Consider the following 15,733-nt stretch of genomic DNA (forward strand, 5'->3'; position numbering starts at 1 on the left):
AGTTTATCCCCTTTATATTTTGATATCAGAGGCGACAGTCAAGCAAAGGAAATTCATTTTCTCCCATCTAAGTCGCCCAGTTTGTTTGACTTCATGAACAAATCAATTGTTTTGCCTTTGCATTCATGAGTAACTGCAAGACAGCTAGCATAAAGCATACTCGTTTGCCCGACAGCACTGATACAGCTGTGTTAAGTCTGAAGAAATCATTACCATGTATTTTGTTTAACAAGCAAGGAAGCACCAAACTCCTTTAATGTTTCCTAAACTAGAAATCACTAAATAACGAAAAGAACTCTGCAGAATTAAGTTTTTGAACCACATTTCTGTATAATAAAAAAATCTAAAAAACAATAATTAAGAATTAGACCTTCAGCTAGTTTAAGATTGCATTTCTTACCCAATCCGTATTTTAAAAACTGTCCTAAAAGTAACAGGAAAGGAATTTCAGTAGTTATCCAGATTTTGAATGCAGTGCTATAATTAAAAAACGTCATTCCCATCACTAGTGGAGGGGGATGACGGATGGTTAACATCAGCGACCATTATAAATCATTTGCTAGACTCGTGAAATATAGATGCTGTATTCAATTTCAAAGACTTAACATATATCAAATTTGTAAATGTGTATCCGTAAACAAATAAATTCTTCTCTAAAAGGGTTAGGCATTTGCCTGTTCCGACTTCTGGTCTATATCCACCTCTTTTAGTAATCGATATCTTTCCATTTACGTTGTAAATATCTAGATCTTTTCTGATGTCTTCATTTGTTATATGGTTGAATTTTGTCCATCCTTTAAGAACAATTGAAAATCTCATCTGTGAAGCTTGTATTTGACTTTCATCTTTCCGAACCATATAACAGAGTGGGAGTGGCCATTACTTCATAAAATTTTACTTGAGTTTCTCCTCTTGTTTTTAATTGTTCCACAGATTTTCTGAAATTTCTTCATCCCACCTAAATATCTAAACTCTGTCATCTGTTCTTTTATTTTCTTTTCTAAGCTGATCTCGACCTCTAAATGCCATGACTTGTTTTCTTTTGTGACATTTTATTCTTGCTTATTTAATTCATAAAGTGATTTTTGAAGGTCATGGTCATTGTCTTGTAATCTCATCGTGTGCATACGGCATTGTATTGATAGCAGTCCTGGTTAACTTGGATACCTTGTTTAGTTTTCCATCTTTTAATAATCTGATCAATAAGCTACATCTCTACCTGACACCCTGATTTATTTCAGTCTTTTCTCTTTTTTTCCCCCTAAGCTTTCTTGTACCCTATAAAAAAAAGCCATATGCGTCTCTAAATTAAATTATCATCTTTTTTCAATAATATATTTTATCACATAAATATATTATATAGTACACATGATCTTCCATTCTGAAGCAATTTCCTCTGCACTTTCTACAATCATCTCTGTCTCCTTTCTAACTTTTGACCAGTCTTTGGAACCTCACATTTCCTCCAACACTTATTAATTTGTATGAATCTGTGATGTAAATATTCTCCACCATATTTTCAAAGCTCTGTATTTATGCAATCTAATCCGTTTGATACCTTTATTGCTTCTTTATCAGTGCTGATTTCTTCATTATTAAATTTGGGTCACGCCATAAATTCTTATAATGTTCTATCCATCTCCTTAATATATTTTGTAGACTGTCTTGTCTTCCATTTGTTTTCCTTTTCAAGTACTCTAGAGGCTATATTATGGATGATCGTTAAAGTTTTCCATTCTTCTATATCTTCACTGATTTGAGCTTCTTTTAGGTAATCTGTTAATCGTGATTGATATTACTTTCTATACTTGTTCTATTTCTTATTTACCTTCTACACTTTAGAGAAATTATAAATAATCATCAGAAAAAATTCGCTTTCACTGTACACATCTCTTACACGTGGAGCTAGTTTCTGGTTATAGATCTTATTCCAAGTATTTTTATTTAGAACTAAAATAGTTGTTTTAAAATTATTGCGAGTACAGAAGCCTGAACAGTTCTTGACTACTGTTATTCATGCAAATTTCTCCAAAAGACATTTGGGATCAGATTATTTCCATCTCTAGCTATTAATATATATTTATTCATTAATTGTTTTTGTACTTCCTCAAAATTGTTTTCGGAATCATCTTTCCTACATTCTTCATGGGCATATACCGTATTTTTCGGTGTATAAGACGATACTTTTTTCTAAAATTTTTACACCAAAAATTAGGGGTCGTCGTGGCGAAATTGCCGGTACCTTGCCTCTGCGTACAGGCTTCCGCCAATCACTAGCCTTTGTTAACTCTGTTCATTAACGGCTGATTCTGAATAAACCAATCAGAACTACGAAAGTATTCATATGTCTGCAACTCGTTTGCGGGGTAAGTTAATGCAATAACGATTTGAGCACTAGCCCATACAAATGTCTGAAAATAAACAACGATTGTCATGTTCTTCGAAATTCAAGTTAAAAGTCATCAATTATGCAAACGAACATGGAAATAAAACTTGAGAGCGAGAGACAGTTTGGACCTCCTCCCACTGAGTGCATGATTAGACAGTGAAGAAAACAGGAAGAACAACTACTCAAGATGGCCAAAAAAAGAAGAGAGCCTTAAGAGGAAAACCAGCAAAATGACTAAACTTGGATTATGGAACAGCGCCAGAGTGAGATATGTGTGCGTCAAACAAGAATATGAGGCAAAAAAGTTTGAAAGCGAAATGAACATTGAATTTCACAGGAAAGGCAAAATGGTGTTTCAATTTCATGAGAACAGGAACGAAGTTAGCCCAGAAAAATAATCTTAAAAATATTACCTAATTACTAAATATACTTTGAATATTTTTAAAAATATCAAATGTGTTCTGTTTTATGTTTAAAATATTGATTTCGTCTTATACACGGAGAAATACGGTACTAATGATATTTAAGTAACTTCTATTTGTTTTAACTGTTATAATTCTTTCGTTTTCAAAGTGCACTTTCCTATTCTAGTTTTCCATTTATTATCGATTAAAATGGGTACACCATTATAAGCTCTGATACATTGATCCACTTCACTATATAGCATAGTAAAACCATCTATATATTTTTTGTAAATAAATTCAGTTCTGCTTGTGTATATATATAAAAGAATTCTGAGTAAAGTGAAAAACAAGTTTGGATGCAGTGAGTTGATTGGAGCATAGAAGGATCAAAGTCTAAATTTTTTCAAGTTCCTTCATTGGAAGTAAATTGCTAAGAATGATTAGCGTACGTTGACATAAATTGCAGTTTCTAACTTATTCCTCTAGATCAAAAACTCATTTTAACAGATCGATGATCAAGCTTTAAAACACATGGGCTGTGAACAGATTGGAAACAAAGTAGAAAAGGTTTTTTGGCATTCACAAAAACGTTAACCACTGGTAAGTAAATCATACAGCGCTGCATATTCTATAATATGTTTAAACTTGAATTTTCCAAATAAAATAAATTCCATACTTAATGATAAATATGAACATCACTCTTTCCGGACTTTTCTTTGCATATAATTAAAATATGACAAACGTAATTCAAAATAAAAAAAGAAAGAAAAAGAAATGGTAGTGTTGGTAGGTAATAATGTAAGTAGTGACAAACGTAGAATGAAAGAAGATATGAAAGGTCTGTTGGAAGAAGCGAGAAAGAAATCAGAGAGAGTAAAAATTGTAGCATTTCTACCTACATATGATAGTACTGAGTTAAGGAGGGCGATGATAGCAAATTATTTCACGCGCAGGCTATGTAGAAGATATGGATGTGAAGTTTTAGATGTGTAAGGTGTGTTTGATGACCTGCACTTGAATTTATTGCGCATCAGAAACCTGTAAAGATTACTTCTTGGTATGAGACCCAATGTAGAGAGTCAGGGAAACTAGATCATGAAGGGAGGAATGGGGAAAATGTATGTGAAAGTTCAGCTATGGTATACAAACGTGATAAAGATGTGAATGCCTTTGAACATGATTATGTATGTGGCGTGGGAGTGGAAAAATATGTTTTCGGTTCGGACCTTTTAAGTATGTCTGGGGAGGGAAAAGTGAAAATTCTAGAACGACCAAATACATTGCATATCTAATTATAAGAATAAGCTAGGTCGTAATCTGTTATGTCTATACAAAAATGCCAGGAGCATTAGAAACAAAGGGGTTGAGTGCGTTGCTTTATTGAATACGATGTGCCATAAAATTGTTGGCATTACTGAAACCTGGCTATCAGAATCAGATATGATAAGTGGGATCGAGTGTAAGATGTAATATTTTTAGGAATGACAGAAGACGAGGAGTGCTACTAATGATATCATTAGTAGCACTTCAGAGTAAAAATACAAGAAAACAATGTCCCATGTAGCGATGAGTTTGAGTATATCTGGTGTGAAGTGGGGGTTAATAGAATGAAATATATGGTAGGGGTGTTGCTACAGACCTGGCGTCTCAGTTGTAGGGAAAGAAGAAACGCGTCGCCAATTTAGCCTTATGGGTGACTTTAATTTTTCAAACATTGATTGGATAGAAGAGAAATCTCATGATAAGAAAGAACAGGAATTTATTGAATTGTTGCGAAAAAACTTTCTCAAGCAGCATGTGAAATAAGGAACTCGAGGAAAGAGAGTGTTGGATTTGCTCATAGCGTCAGAAGGTATCTCGGTCAAGAATATGGCTATTATACCACTAGTTGGCGATAGTGATTATGCGGTTCTTTCTTGAGAACTTGTTTTGAAGCTCCGATTAAAAAAAGGTTACATGCTGAAATAGAAAGCAGGAAATTATGATCAACTTTGAAGTATACTGTCTTTGGTCTCAGTTACTGAATGGAAATCTTTGAAAAAGTGTTTGAATGAGGCGGTATATCAATGTATCAGTAGTGTTCGAAGAATAAATAGGTTGGTAGCGAAATGGATGTGCAGCCTTATTGAGCAAGAGATCCACAAGAAGAAGATGTGGAAAGAATATCGTGAGAAGAGTTATGAAATATATAAAGCTCAGGCCAGGAAAGTAACTGGCCATGTACGCTAAAATCAATCCAAAAGAATTTTATCGTTATGCTGCAAGCAAAAGAAAGAAAGAATGAATGCAGATGATACACGAGTGTCGGAAGCCAAGGAGATTGTTCAGTTAATGAGTGCTCACTTTGCTAAGATATATCAACCAGGTGTATGTACACTAGTGGCCAAAATTGTGGAAACCTTTTGGAAAAAGTGTATTTTTGAGGTAATACCATAAAATTATATATATCAATGGAAAGATAATTTAATCAAGAATGTAATGCAATAACGTTTATGAAGGATTTGTTATTAGAACAGCAATTATAAAGAAGAAAATGAAACATACAAAAATTCTCACAATGTGAGTTAATAGTTAGTTGGGTAACCTAGCGTTAATTACCTTACAACGCCTTCCCATGGAGTGAATCAAGTTGTTTAGTTCTGCAACTGCTATAATGTGATACCAAGATTGAATTATTGCTTCTGACTAACAAGTTTCTTTAGCCGGCTGCATAGAGTTTCGTTTGGGTTAAGGTCTGGGCTATTCCAGCAGTGGAATATGATTATCCTGAAACCACTTTTTGCTCACAGCAGCAACATGACATGGAGCTGAATCCTGTTGAAATATAAACGATTCATTATCTTGGAAAAGATCACGTGCGGAAGGCTTCAGTATGTATTTTTGGGCATTTATATGCCCATTAATGAAGTAAATTATTCCCACACCCTCTGATGTCATACACCCCAGATCATAACACTAAGTGGGTGTTTCCCGATATTTGCATCCTGATTGCATTGTGTAATGCAATCAGGATGCAAATCTTCTCCGATTCTTCTGCTTACTTATTTTATGCCATCACTACCAAACAGGGAGATTTTAGTCTCATCACTCCAAATAATACTGTCCAGTTCACATTGGTTTTAGTACAGTATAATCTTTTCAACCTTTGTTTGAGAGATAAAATGGCTTTTTTCGTGGAATTCTCGCATTTAGACCAAATTCTTGCAGTCTGCTTTTACCACACTGGTTTTGTAGTGACTGAATATCCTTATACCTCTTAAAAATTTGGAAATCCCACCAATTTTTCTTCTACTTTCTTCATGACTGTAGCCTTGTTCACTTAATAGTACTATTTTACATAGCTTTTTGAGTGACTAGTCAACTCCTTGCACCATTTTTTTAATTTTATTAAAGAAATCGTACAAAGCTCACTAAATGAAAGAACAAAAAACCAACCAACTTGATAACAACCACATAACATACTGACAAATGTCCTCCTCTCAGCTTCAATACCTGAATCCTACTCTGAACTTATTGGCACATTGCCAAAATACGATGCCACCTGATTGGCTCTCTAAACACTCATGCTCATTGGCTATATTCAAGTGAAGGAAAGCAACTTCATATCAACCTAAGCAAGTTGTTTCTTTTTTTCTGGTTATTTGGCTATAACTTTTCATAGAATACAGATAATTGAACAAACTTTATTGCATTACATTCTTGATTAAATCATCTTTCCAATGATATATAATTAAATTACACCACAAAACGTGGTGTTATGAGCCATCAAAACTCAAAAATACACTTTTTCCAAAAGGTTTCCACAATTTTGGCCACTAGTGTAGTATGGTACACAGTGCTGCTGCTACGTTGGATGAAGAGTTAGAGGTTCATGAGCTCTTGCATAATCTCGACAAGAATTTTCCAATATTGACAGATGAAATATCAGCCTGTCTGCTAAAGGAATGTTCAGCTGAATTAGCTAGGCCTTTCACACATTTGTATAACTTGAGTGTCAGCTCAGGAATGATACCACACAATGTATGATAGGTCTTGCACAAGGGTCGTGAAAAAACTGACGTGTCTAACTACCTACCTATTAATACCTCTGATGTGGTGGTAAAGATTTTAGAAAAGTGGGTGAGAACTCGCATACCGAAATGCGTAGAAAAGCATTCTATATTCTGCAGAGAACAGCATGTTTTAGCAATTTGCTCATATTCTGTAACAATGTTACGGCCCAGTTGGATAAAGGGAATGGATACAGGGTGATAATGTTAGAAAAATCCCAGGTATTTGATAGCATGCCACACGATAGGCTGTTGCGTAAAATGGAGAATATAATCTATTGACTTGGATCAGGGGATGGTTGACAGACAGACATATCAAAAAGTGGTATACAGTGGGTGTGAATCTGTCAGATTTAAGATAACCAGTGGTGTACTTCGGGGTTCAGTCCTCGTTCAATCTATACATTAATGACATCAAGCAGGATCCATCTTCAGATGTGCAATTCTTTGCTGATGATGCGAAGACAGGGCAATCAGGGTTACTACTGATATTCAGCGATTACAAAATGATTTGAATTGATTGAAAATGTGGGCAAACGAAAATGGTTTTCAGTTATGCACTTTGGCATGATTACAGTTCCAGCGGCATATTATATTAGCGGGGTTATGCTACAAGAAGCTGAAGAGGCAAGTGATCTTGGTGGATAAAGTTCACATAGCAAAAGTTGCAATTACAACTCAGAGAATAATTGCTACGTTGAACGAACCTTGACATGCAAGGATAAAGAAGTAATTTTGTCTCTTTATAAGGCTTTGATAAGGACACACCTGGATTACTGTGCGCTGATTTGGCCTCCCGGGTTTCAAGATTATATCCGGATTATGAGGACAGATTGCAGACTCTGGTTAACAGGAGAAATAGGGGTGATATGATAGAAGTCTATAAACGTTTGAATGATGAAATGTTTCGTTATATGGAAGGCGGGGAGAGAACACGGGGGCATCCATGGAAGTTAAGGTTGTTTTCAGTCAAGAAAGGGTTAAGAGCTAGGTTTTTCTCTCAGGGAGCAGTGAGTGAGTGCATCTAAGGGACGGTATGATGGCTGGATTGGGTAATTTAGAGCCTCCTTCGTGGTTTCAGATAATAATAATGCAACGAGTATTGCTTTAGACCAGCGAGATGAAAATGATCTGTGTAGCATGTCTACTAAGGGCACTGATAGGTCAAGGCACCAGATTGATTACATCCTGGCTCTACAGCATTGGAAGACGAGAATCTCTGATGTACATACTTGTCCTGGAGCAGATTTTGGTACAGACCATCATCTAGTAAGAGCCAAAGTAAGACTCCGAAAACTTCCAAGTCAGGCACATCCCACTAGATTGGATTAAGTCCTAGTGGATTCACAGAAGAAACATCAACTCGAATGGATGATTTTTTGGAGACCTCACCAGAAATGCTTTGGGAAGGAGCGAAGTATCTCAGCCCAATAAGAAGACCGAGAGACCCATGGACATCAGATTCAAATGGGAACTAATCAAAAGAAGGCAATTTGAAAACCAAAGAGACACAGGGACTGAAGAATACAAGAGAAGTCAGTAGAGCCATCAAGCAGGACAAGGAAAAGTTCTATACTAACAAATGGAAGAAATAGAGTTCCAGCTGAGAAGGCACAATTATAAAAGGATGCATCGTTTAGTTCGTGACTTAAAGCACAAGTTTAAATTGAATGTCATCAAAGATAGGAATGGATCATTAATAACAGAAGAGTTGGAAAGAATACTGTGAGGAACTATACAGCAGAGTGGATAAAGAAAATGTGGAGCCTCCCCCACTTTGGCATGAAGTTGAAAGAGAAGCTCGATAGCAATATGGCCCCAGGTGCATGTGAAATCCCAGCAGAGTTAAGGCCATAGGGGACGGAGTGATAAGAGAGTTTCATAGATTAATTACAAGGATATGGGAGACAGGAAGAAGTCTGTTTTCATACCACCACATGAGAAAGGAGATATGAAAGTGTGCAACAACTATTAGTTTAGAACATCTCATGCTAAATAGGATTGGGGCCAAAGTTGTGGCAGAGATGACAAGGAACAAGCTGGGTTTAGGAAAGGTAAGGGCACCAAAGATCAGATCATAGAAAAATATAAGGAGTTCAGTCTCCCTCTGGTAACGTGTTTGTTAGACTACTGTAAAGCATGTGAAACAAAGAAAATAATGGGTTTTCCTCAACACACTGTCAGGCTGATAGCCAACTTGTATAAGGAGCAACATGCCACGGTAAGAACAGGTGTTGGATTGACTGACTGGCTTCAAGTTGGAAAAGGATGTTTATTTTCTCCTCTCTTGCTTAGTATAGTATATATGCGAAGGACATCATGAAGCATTGGATGAGCTCAGGCGAGGAGGTAGATTGATCAGTAATCTGATGATACAGTACTCCTTTGTAATGACAAAGAAGAACTAGGACTTATTCTGAACAAAGTTAACAAGATCAGTAACAACAGAGGACTCTAACTCAATCCTAGATTGTGGTTCTCAAAGGAAATACAAACACGCATACCTTAAAGGAGAAAGCATTGAGGAAGTCAGCAAGTTTGAGTACCTGGGTCCATTATTAATATGAAGAATTGCTGTTCAGATGACGTCAGTAAAAGGTGTGGAATGGCTAAAACAACAGTCAGAGACCGGCCTAAAATCTGGATCTATCTTAATAGAAACAAAGTTGAGGATTTTGGATGCAATTGTTTTTCCAACAACGACTTATGGATGTGAGACTTGGAACCTAAAGAAGTCAGATAAGAAACGGATATCATATACTGAAAGGCGTTAAGAAGGCTTAAAGTTCTGCTGATCTTTCCTAAGGATATTGACAGAAGAAAGTTAAAATATTTTGGACGAAAGGGGGACTTCTCAGAACAGTAATAGAAGGTAAAGTTACTGAAAAAAGAGGCAGGGGTAGACCATCAATGAGATGGATGGCGTGTGTGGAGTGACTGATCTTCAGGGAGTTGAGGCCGCCAGAAAAGCAAACAACAGGACTACATGGTGAGGCACATTACCGAGCATCGGAGTGACCATACGGCATTTGTAGATACCCAGTGAAGTGAAGAAGGGCATCCTCAATTTCTCATGGTATAACTCAAGAATGTGTTATTTGCTACGGATTTAATCTAATTGTTCCTGTGCAAAGGCTATTCAGGATGATGTGTACTTTTAGCTGTATTCTTGCCACCCCTGCAGAAGACTAATTTACTCTTATTAGAAAATTCCAGAAAAATGTGTCGCTTTCTATATTGGATTCGAATCAGTAATTAATGTAAATTCACTTCTAGCCAGAAGAGCAGTGCTATGAGTTTGTCTTTCAAAGCAAGCCCATAACTCGATGACTATTTTACAACACTGGCACAAACTTTCTTAAATAAAAGGCTTTAAGTATGCCAAAGTGATTAAATTTGAAACAGATCCGATTAAAGCCTTTTATTTAAGGAAGTTTTTGTGCCAGTTGCATTGATCCAAATAACTATTATGAGCGAGATGAATATAGGCATGCCTCTCATCTTCATAAACTATTATGTAGGATTGACATTTAAGAACAGACCTGTAGGTGTTCGATCAGCAATTATGTTCTGCTTGCTACCTAGTTTCGTGAAATGTAAAATATAAAGTTGAAAGTAAATTTTTAATGTGCATCGTCCTCAAATTCAGTATAAACCTTATTTCAAAACTGTAGTAAAACATTATGCAATTCCTAAGTTGTATGATTATAGGCCCGTAATGTTACTTTTATCTTATTCGTTCCATGGAGTTTAGGTCAAGAAAGCGATGGCAGGCCACTTAATCTTTTATTTTAGGCAGTTTACTATTGTATATAGGCCGTCGTTTTTTCCCCTAAATCAGTCTATAACTTAGGAGTACTCCAATAGTGTCATATCCCTAACATTTCGTGCTTCAAAGGCACTTCTGACTGGATAATTCCACCTAGGCGATCTTTCCTCACCCATTCTTGAATGTTCATGTTGTCAAGTTTCTTTTCGATATGATCTCGACTCAAGCGCTTTATTTCTAACCCAAGTCTCAGATGCATAACTTAAAACTGCTGGTTAGTTTGTTTTGGCTAATTTCACTCTTATATAAACTTATTCAGCTAGCTATCGCTATACCAGTTTCGCTTATTCTGTTGTCTATATTTCCAGATGTAATTTGCCATCTTCACTGTGCTTAAATATTTCAATTGTTGTTTTACAAGTTCTCCATTCAGTGTTTCTGCTTATTATCTTTGGTTTGAATCAAGATTATTCTCGCCCAAGTATTATCTGGAACATTTTGTAGAGATTTCTCTACGAAGTTCTCACATTCAGCTTTATTCCTTTTAACAGATGGGAACCGAGAGATCTACTCCAACATCTGGATTATGCAGTGTAACCACTGCGAATATCATCTATTCTAATTCGAAGTTTTTCATGGCTTTTTTACCTCAAATACCAAATGTTTTCAAAAGGAGTAAATACCTAGTATGGTTCTGTCACTGTTTGTTTCGTTTAATTACTGCAGACATGTAGAATATCCTTATTTTTATGATTCGTTTTATAGTACTCTTTCCTCGATTTCTAGAGTATTCCCATGACTTTTAACTGTTACATATTTTTCCTCTGTATTCTTTTAAAGCTTCTTCCGACTTATTTGCTACAAACTTTAGGTATACTTTCTTCTTGTGTTTTCCCAAGGCATTTTTTATCCAGTTGTGCTAAATAAAAGTTTGTTTTCAAACAATGTTTTTCAGTGTGATATTCATTTTTATCCTGCTTAGCACTAAGCAATGGTAACTTCCAATTTCTGATGCTCTTGAACAGTCGTGATAATTTTCTTTAAAAAATGACATAATCAATGGACTTTTCTGAATTTGTGTATTGCATATCCAGCTGTTTTGAATCCGTTTCTCATTGTGCATACTAAAGTTTAGACAGGACATTATATATATATAGTCTGATTCGGGTGTATCAGGGATGGCTTGAATGCATTATTTTAACGACTATGATATGTCACATAAAATAATTATTTTTGGCGTTTCGATATTGAGAATATCAATTCTCATGAAATTTTATTTAATGATTTCACTCATGTCTGTAGATCAGCCAATATAATAGTGTATACCAAATAGGTTATATATATGTAGAGGTCTTCGATTACATTTCTGGCCGTGCACTGCTATATTATTTCCTGAATAGACTAACAGTGGATACATAATATTTTAAATTAAATACTAATCAAAGAGGGAAATTGAATCTCTGCACGATCGGCCTGGAGAGACTAAACATAGAACAGAATGGATTCAGATAGTTAGTTTCTTCTAATATGCCTGCATTCATTTTTAATAAAGTGGGATAATCAGTGCTTTTTGCACCGTTTCTTTTGTTCTCTAAAATCTTGGGATCTGTATTTTCCTTCCTGCCCCCGTGAATGTTTTGAGTCTAATTTCTATTAGTCTTTCAGTGCAGCAGTTCTGTATAGTAACAGAAACAAATATCTTAACATTGGCTTGGTTTATTCTTCTTTGTGTGAGATGCTCATTTTATGTTTCGTTTACCTGAAAGTATATCAAATTTTCCCACAGATCTGTTAGAACTCCCTGGGCAGGCAGTTCTAACAGCATTTGCACTTTTAGAACAGGGCGAGGTTACATACCGTGCTATATCACTCTGTCTTACATTTAATATTATTACCGAATAAGTTTAAGGCCATGTGGTTGGTTGGCAGAGTTCGCACAAAACCTGCTGTTTGTGCATTACCGGGTGAAATTTTTTTTAAAAATGCTATAAGATTTCATTGTAACGAATTACTGGTTAACAGCATCGATATAAACAGTACATTTATCGGGCTTGTAATGCAAATATTATATTTCTCTGTCTCTAATCCCCCACCCAGTGAAGATATTAATTATTTTTCAAATTCACTACATGATTTAGCGAATTCTTCGGACGAGAAATTTAACGCTAAAGAATTTTCATAAGTGTAACTAATTACTGCAGACATGAATATTTATTGTGTAAGTGAGCAGTTAATCATTTTCACCTCGCGGACAAATATTGTTTACTTCTTGTGGGTTCATGTTTTTTTTTTTATTCTGTACAATAAAATCACACTTTATTAAAGAAAGTTGGCAATGCAAAAATTGTAAATTTTATTAATCGAAAAAGAAAAATTTCACCACAGAGACAATTTTCTTAGGTGGAAAAAACACTGCATTAATTTATTGGCCAAATTTATTTGCACGATCTCTTCAACTCTACCTATAAAAGAAAGTGCCATGTGGTTATACTTCGCAACTAGGAAAGAGACTGATGTAAAATACTAGAAAAGAAAATTGAGTTTATAATACTCATTTTAAATCCCTCACCCTATTTCAGATACATTCAATCTGATAAAATAAAGTGTTGCGAATAATTCAGTTATATATGAAGGTAATTGGTGCCTTCGTTTCCGTTCGTACAGAGAGAAGCTAGAACGGAAGCATACAAGCGGCCGCTGCTTCCTTCGCCGCACCATTCAGGTGTGATGTGCGGGCACCAAATCGGCCGCAGACGACCCAGGTACTGGTCTGGGTGTCGTGCTTAGAAAAGCAGTCACCATACTGCGATCGATTTAGATCCTGGTATGAACGTCACCTCCCCCTGTTCATATGATGTAGGAAATATCTCCAAAGTGATGTTTTGTCGGAAGAGAAAATTACTACAGTTATTCCGCAATTATGCTAGACTTCATTTTGAAATTGCTGTCAACGAACAAGAAAGACCATCATTTGATTATTCCCAGTTCTAAATATTTTCTTGAATCACTAAAAAGTATCCACACACTCAAACTATTTTTGTCTTTTTGAGAAAACTACGTCGTAAACTGGCCGACATAATAGTATTCTGCCCATTCTAGACAAAAAACAAACCTATGAAATTTCTCATCTGTACAAGTCACAATTATCAACAAAAGGATGTAAATACTGTTTGAGTGCACAAGTTTAATGTACGCATTTCGTATATTTCTGTTCCTTGGGTCAATTTCCGATAATATAAAAGAAAGTTCTCTGGAATTTATGACTTGAAAAAGATCACAATAATCCAGATCTGTTTGTGTTCTGTGAAAAACACGAACGTTTTTTTTTCCTCTCTAAGGCATCCTAACAGTGTACGAAAAACTTCCAGGGCATACAGAACGCAGGCTCACAACTAATACTCGAGTGGTGACATATGGCTTATTCAGTCAATGAAGCCTGCCACAATGGAAGAACTTCAGATTGTCGCAGTTCAACAGAATACTCCATAATTCATTTCTCTGACTAAAAGAAATTATATTCAGAAGCAAATAGCATCTCATAAGGACTAGTTGAGTATACATAGGGATAAATACATTTTGGCTAACGTATAATTATCATTTTTAATAATTACACGAAATGTTTAAGATATTTCGTTCATTCAGATCAAATGCTTTTGGAATTGCTAAATTCATTTTCCAGTGCGTTAAATGGTGAGAATTCTAAATTAACAATCTAGTTCTGAATCCTATGGATTAATCTTCCAGCGCAGAGATGGTGAAGAAAGAAACTCTGCAAGGAATTCAGCAGTTCTGATTTATTTGGCTAAACACAATTAGCTGATGTGGGCAATATTTGCATGACACGTGTTTTAAATCATTGAGCGAATGAAATTATTTAGATTTATATATATAGAATGAATTGAGGCGCTCACAATGAAAAGAGTGTAAGTGCCAAAAGTTCTTTTCTCACTGAAAGAGATTATGTTCCAACAACAATAGTATAGAAAAGGAGACAAGTTCCCTAGCTCAATCGTTGTATTTGTAATTCCCGTCAACACATCGCGCTGGGTGCAATTTTCCTCTAATTGGCAAGGCAATGAGAAGCAACTGGAAGCTATCCTTAAAACAGATGTAATAACTCTGTACTTATTTCATTGGAACAATGAAATAAGTACAGAGTTATTACATCCGCTTACAGTTATTACTCTGTAAGCGGATGGCATTTGCAGACAAATGCCATCCGCTTACAGAGTGTGATTTCAAGAAAATTTATCAAGTGTTCTGCTAGTTACTGTCCGAAGCACAGGGTACGTACTTAATGAGTCGTGTTAATTTTGTAAACATACCAAGAAGGCGTCATGGAAATTATAACGAAAGCAGGACACAATTTCGGCCTGTTACACTGTACCTTCGAAGGCAAGAACCATACACTTGTGTAACCAAACTTTCCGATACACATTCGGGATTTCAAAAGAGAAAAACCAGCTTCTACTCGAATGCTTGAAAAAAAGGGGGTGTGACCTTCACGGATGGCAATCCATCGTGCGTTCATGGAAAAACACCCCCAGACTCAGGGATAGATAGCAAGTTCTATCGTCGAGTTTTCAAGCGCGAATTTCCTACATCAAACCGAGACTGAAAAAGCTTCTAGTCAGTACCCTTCTAATTCTGCAGCAAGTGTTATTTGCACCTACCCTGACCCACAGAAACATGCTTTACATGAGGCAGCTGTCGAAATACAACCTATGTGTTTACGTAGGATGCACGAGAAAATGTTTTATGTGCATGTGGCGTTTGTCTCCTCAAGGTTTTGTACTCACAAGGCACTTAGAAATTTGGTGTGATAATTGTGCGGGACAAAACAGGAACCGAATGGTTCTTGTGGTTAAAGGATTCTATTTCTGGTATCGAGCCATTCCTACACACCTTGTGATCGGGAAAAGAAACAAGATATGTAAGGCTATGGTCCGGCAGGTTGTGAAAACAGCGACTTTGCATAATCCTTTTGACGTAGTGGATATGCGAAAACGTGATTGTTTGGATGTCGCACGTACATGTTCACTGCACATAGCTCAAAAATCCTGGATACGCTTTACGTAAAATCGAAATAGAGGAGTGTGAGAAGATACCCATTCATTGCACT

General features: G+C 36.0%; 2 long non-coding RNA genes across 2 annotated transcripts in view; one reads left to right on the forward strand and one right to left on the reverse strand.

Moving 5' to 3' along the window:
• LOC150104527 (uncharacterized) overlaps nucleotides 1-15,733 on the forward strand; it is a 116,363-nt gene that overhangs the window by 97,822 nt on the left and 2,808 nt on the right. The window lies entirely within an intron of this gene.
• LOC150104528 (uncharacterized) overlaps nucleotides 12,941-15,733 on the reverse strand; it is a 180,545-nt gene continuing 177,752 nt past the window's right edge. The window contains exon 5 of the long non-coding RNA XR_016548529.1: nucleotides 12,941-13,073. This is a non-coding gene — a long non-coding RNA (uncharacterized LOC150104528). The remainder of the gene's footprint in view (nucleotides 13,074-15,733) is intronic.

Source organism: Typopeltis vanoorti, chromosome 7, assembly GCF_054136105.1.
Source record: "Typopeltis vanoorti isolate ZY-2024b chromosome 7, IOZ_Tvanoo_1.0, whole genome shotgun sequence".
Lineage (NCBI taxonomy): Eukaryota > Metazoa > Arthropoda > Arachnida > Uropygi > Thelyphonidae > Typopeltis > Typopeltis vanoorti.